This window comes from Ornithorhynchus anatinus, chromosome 8, assembly GCF_004115215.2.
Source record: "Ornithorhynchus anatinus isolate Pmale09 chromosome 8, mOrnAna1.pri.v4, whole genome shotgun sequence".
Taxonomy (NCBI): Eukaryota; Metazoa; Chordata; class Mammalia; order Monotremata; family Ornithorhynchidae; genus Ornithorhynchus; species Ornithorhynchus anatinus.
This window is the reverse complement of record NC_041735.1, coordinates 69893189-69899188: the sequence shown is the minus strand read 5'-3', so window position 1 is coordinate 69899188 and position 6000 is coordinate 69893189.

Genomic DNA, 6000 nt, shown 5'->3' with positions numbered 1-6000 from the left:
GTCAGAGAGGCTCAGAGTCAGTTGTCCCAAATCAGTAGATGGAGGATCGCGCTTTCCGGGCCTCCGTGGTGATGATGGCGAGAGCCTTGGGGTCACGCGTGCTTCTCCGAGACAGGGATGAGGTCTCAATCAATCAATCAATTGTTCTTATGGAGCGCTTTCTGTGTGCAGAGCACTACACTAAACTCTTGGGAGAGTACAGTATAAGAGAGTTGGTAGACACGCTCCCTGCCCGCAACGAGTTTACAGTCTAGAGGGGAAGGCAAACATTTATAAAAATAAATTAGGGATATGTACATAAGTGCTGGGGGGCCGAGGGAGGGATGAATTGAAGGGTCCAAATCTAAATGCAGAGGTGACACAGAAGGAAATGGGGAAAGAGGAGATGAGGTCGTGGTTGGGGAAGGCCTCTTTGTGGAGATATGCTTTTAATCAGGCATCGAAGGTGGGGAGAGCGATCGTCTGATACGAAGAGGGAGGGCGTTCCAGGCCAGAGGCAGGGCTCGGGCGAGAGGTAGGCGGTGAGATAGATGAGATGGAGGTACGGTGAATAGGTTGGTTTTAGAGGAGCCGAGTTTGCAGTCTGGGTTTTAGTAGGAAATCGGGGAGGAAAGGGAGGAGGGGGCGTGGCGATCCAATGCTTTAAAGCTGATGGTAAGGTGTTTGTCTTTAATGCAGAGGTGGGTGGGCAACCACTGGGTGTTTCTGAGGAGTGGGGCAACGTGGACGGAACTGTTTTGTAGAAATGGTCTGGGCAGCAGAATGAAATACGGACTGGAGTTGAGAGAGGAGTCAGAGAAGTCAGCAAGGAGGCTGACGCCTCAAGACAGGATAAGAGAAGTGCTTGGATAAATCTTGGGCCTGGGACTTCAGGTCATCCACAACCTGTTTGGGGAATCAGTGACAGCGCCGGCGATTGGCTGGCCCCCTCCCTTCATCCAATCGTATTTAATAATAATAATAATAATGTTGGTATTTGTTAAGCGCTTACTACGTGCAGAGCACCGTTCTAAGCGCTGGGGTAGATACAGGGGAATGAGGTTGTCCCACGTGAGGCTCACAGCCTTCACCCCCATTTTACAGATGAGGGAACTGAGGGCCAGAGAAGTGAAGTGACTTGCCCACAGTCACACAGCTGACAAGGGGCAGAGTCGGAATTCAAACTCATGACCTCTGACTCCCAAGCCCGGGCTCTTTCCACTGAGCCACGCTGCTTCTCTGAGTGCTTACTGCTTCCACAACACTGTACTAAGCGCTTGGGAGAGTACAACAATCAACAGACACATTCCCTGCCCACAACGAGCTCACATAACAGAGTCACGCTCTCGTCCCTGCCCGGTGGGTTCCCACTGGGGTTTCTGCTGGGTCGGAGGGGCAGCCAGGGGGCAGGGGGACGTTCGCGACAAAACAGCACACAGAGATGCTTGGTGCACAGGACACACCGTTGGCCACGGTGACGGCACAGAGCCGACTCCAGAATGTAGCGCCGCGACGCTGCAGGAGGTGGCTTCGGCAGCTGCCGTGGTGTCCACCCTCCATGTCGGTCAACTGCTCTACCTGTCCACCCTGTGGAGCATCCCGGGTGCTTCTTTGCTCAATATCTTTCCCTACTGATGGCGCGGGCCTGGAACCCCGGTGTCCTCATTCCCAGAGCTGGGCTCTCTTCCCTGGACCTCCAGGAGGGCTGTTGTTCAGCATTTCATTCATTCATTCAATAGTATTTATTGAGCACTTACTATGTGCAGAGCACTGTACTAAGCGCTGGGAATGGGCAATTCGGCAACAGATAGAGACAATCCCTGCCCATTGACGGGCTTACAGTCTAATCGGGGGAGAGAGACAAAAACAACAGCAATAGATAGAATCAAGGTGATGTACATCTCATTAAGAAAATAAATAGGGTAATAAAAATATATACATATGAATAGATGAGCACAGCGCTGAGGGGAGAGGAAGGGAGAGGGGGAGGAGCAGAGGGAAAGGGGGGGAAAGGGGGCTTAGCTGCGGGGAGGGGAAGGGGGGGCAGAGAGGGAGCGGAGGGAGAAGGGGAAGCTCAGTGTGGGAAGGCCTCTTGGAGGAGGAGAGCTCTCAGCATGGGTAATGGATAGAGCGTGAGCCCGGGAGTCAGTGGGTCGTGGATTCTAATTCCGGCTCCACCGCTTGTCCGCTGGGTGACCTCAGGCAAGTCACCTTACCTCTCTGTGCCTCAGTTACTTCATCTGTAAAATGGGGAATGAGGCTATGAGCCCCATATGGGCAAGGGACTGTATCCAACCCCATCTGCTTGTATCCACCCCAGCACTTAGTACAGTGCCTGGCACATTACTATTATCACTATTGTGGTATTTGTTAAGTGCTTACTATGTGCCGTGCATTGTTCCAGCACTGGGGTAGATACAAGGTTATCAAGTTGTCCCATGTGGGCTCACAGTCTCAATCCCCATTTTACAGATGAGGTCACTGAGGCACAGAGAAGTGACTTGCCCAAAGTCACATAATTGACAAATGGCAGAGTCGGGATTAGAACCCACGACCTCTGACTCCCAAGCCGGTGTACTTTCCACTAAGCCACACTGCTTTTCGAAAGCACACAGTAAGTGCTTAACAAATACCACAGGTATTATTAATTATTATTGTGAAGGGGATCTTATCAATAGCCGCTGCGTTCCATTCGGACTGTTGGAGCTAACTCTGGATCGGGGATGTGACTAGAATGGGACAATTTGGTGTTTCTTGAGTGCTTACTGTGTGTTGGGCACCATACTAAGAAGCAGAAGCAGCGTGGCTCAGTGGAAAGAGCCTGGGCTTCGGAGTCAGAGGTCATGGGTTCGACTTCCGGCTCTGTCACTTGGCAGCTGTTTGACCGTGGGCAAGTCACTTCACTTCTCTGTGCCTCAGTTACCTCATCTGTAAAATGGGGATTAACTGTGAGCCTCACGTGGGACAACCTGATTACCCTGTATCTCCCCCAGCGCTTAGAACAGTGCTCTGCACATAGTAAGCGCTTAACAAATACCAACATTATTATTACTAAGCACTCTGTAGGAAGACAGTGTGGTCTGGTGGAGAGAGCCCAAGAATGAGAGATAGTTCTGGTTTCTTGTCCCTGCTCTGCCCCTGGTTGGTTGGGTAACCTTGTCCTGAGTCACCAACCTGGGTTCTAATCCCGGCTCCGCCACTCGTTTGCTCTGTGACCTTGGGCAAATCACTTAACTTCTCTGTGTCTCAGTTATGTCATCTGTAAAATGGGGATTAAGACTTTGAGCCCCCATGTGGGACGGGGACTCTTTCCAACCTGATTTTCTGGTATCTACCTCAGCACTTAGTACAGTGCCTGGCACAAAGTAAGCGCTTAACAAATTCCTTTGGAAAAAATAAAAATGAAAAGACCTCTCTGGGCCTCAATTTCCACATCTGAGGAATAGGAACATGTTGAAGGGGTAGTGAGGTAAGCACTGTGAAAGAGCACTTCACAAATATAATAAAAATAATAATATCAGATTGGGGGTATTTGCTAAGCACTTACTATGTGCCAGGCACTGTACTAAACACTGGGATGGGTTCAAGGAAATCGGGTTGGACACAGTCCCTGTCCTACATGGGGCTCATAGTCTTAATCCCCATTTTACAGGTGAGGGAACTGAGGCCCAGAGAAGTGAAATTCATTCATTCATTCAGTAGTATTTATTGAGCGCTTACTATGTGCAGAGCACTGTATTAAGCGCTTGGGATGTACAAATCGGTAACAGATAGAGACAGTCCCCGCCCTTTGACGGGCTTACAGTCTAATCATGATTTCTCTACGGTCACACAACGGACAAATGGTGGAGCCAGGACTAGAACCCAGGTCCTTCTGACTCTCAGGCCTGTGCTCTATCCACTAGGCCACACTGCTTCCCTTGTATTCATTCATTCAATAGTATTTATTGAGCGCTTACCATGTGCAAAGCACTGTACTATGTGGAATATGGTGCAAAATGATCTCTAGATTCATTATTTTTACATGATGTTACGTAAGGATTTTTACATAAAATCACTAGAAGAATAGGTGACTAGAATGGAATTGGAAATATTCATTCAATAGTATTTATTGAGCGCTTACTATGTGCAGAGCACTGTACTAAGCGCTTGGGATGAACAAGTCGGCAACAGATAGAGACAGTCCCTGCCGTTTGACGGGCGCACGGTCTAATCGGGGGAGATGGACAGACAAGAACAGAGGTTAGAAGCTTGGCCATAGTTTCAGATGGTTGTTCTTGGTTGTTCAAGGTTCTTAGCCTTGTGATTCATACTATAACCTTCAGTTGGGATTCTCGTTAATAATAATAATAATAATAATGTTGGTATTTGTTAAGCGCTTACTATGTGTAGAGCACTGTTCTAAGCGCTGGGCAGGTACAGGGTATTCAGGTTGTCCCACGTGGGGCTCACAGTCTTCATCCCCATTTCACAGATGAGGTAACTGAGGCACAGAGAAGTTAAGTGACTTGCCCACAGTCACACAGCTGACAAGTAGCAGAGCCGGGATTTGAACTCGTGACCTCCGACTCCAAAGCCCGGGCTCTTTCCACTGAGCCCCGCTGCTTCGTTACCATTATGTAGGAGACCCCCCAGTGATATCCTGAGGTAGAATCTCTTATCCTGTCAGTCAGCTGTACTCCCCTAGACTGTCAGCTCCTTGTGGGCAGGGAATGCGTGTGCCAAATCTGTTATATTGTACTCTCCCGAGTGTTTAGGTCAGTGCTCTGCACACAGTAAGCACTCAATAGATACCACTGGTCGACTGCTCCTGTGCACTGAAAAATAACGCCCGGGAACCTCGGGAGAGGTTAATATGAAATTTAATTCTTCTACCCTTCGAGCAGAGTGGCTTCAGAAGAGCGCGAGTCTCTAGTTTGATTTTGTTCTCTGTGCGCACGAGGAACGGGAAACCCCCTGTGGGGTGAGTTCCGGGGGTATTGTTCGGTTGAAGCGAAAATCCCATTTCACCCTTGCCAGTTAGCAGAGTGCAACCCCGTTCGATGAGGCTATTTTTTAAAGTCTCGTGGCAGCTGGGAGGCGATGGAAAGAGGCCGCGCCAATCACCGGGCCAGCAGGGTCCGCCCTCGTCTGTGACGGTCAGTCGGGTCCGAGGACGGAGGCCCTGGAGCCGAGTGCTCTCTGGCTGAGCACTGTGGGTTTTGGATGGAGAGCTTGAATGAGGCTCTAAGTAAACAGTTGAGAACCGCCCCCTCCCCCATCTCCACTCCCCACAAAACGAAGTTCCTAAAGCGAATTTCCAAGAGACTAAGCCTGTAGCAGGAGGAGGCCCGGGTGATCGATGAGAGAGAACATTCAAGGCTTCCTCCGGGACAATATGAAGCCGATGGGGCCTTCTGAGGCGGGATTTGGAGGGTCGGGGGCAGAGAGGGGAGCGCCGGCTCTGTTTTCCGAGTTGTTTCTTTCAGCTCCGGAGGGCTGGACGGGCCACGGCCAGACTCTGCCCGGAGCCGCCTCGTCCCAAAGAACTGAAACCCGTGAGAAACGGAGCCAGGTTGGGTGTCAGCTGGGAGTGGAGACGCCCGAAGTCCATCTCAGGGAAGGAAGTGTGTATCGGGGAGCGTTCGGGGTGAAGAATCCCTGATTCGCCCCCAGTGACCTAGCACAGAGCATCCTATGACAGCTAACCAAAATCGAGAAATGCCACCAGCTATGAACCATCCAGCCCGGGACTCCAACAGCAGCACCGGGACACTGCAGGAAACCGTGGGCTGGTGACCCACCTGGACACCCTCCCTCGTGGCTGGGAGTGGACCATGCGACACCCCCGACTCTCCCCTCTCCATCTCTGACTCTCCCCTAGTGACCCAGCAGGGCACCTCCTCCAAGAGGCCTTCCCTGACTAAGCCTTCCTTTCTTCTTCTCCCACTCCCTTCTGCGCCACCTTGACTTGCTTCCTCTGTTCATCCCTCTCTTCCAGTACCCCAGCACTTAGGTCCATGTCTGTCATTTATCGATTTA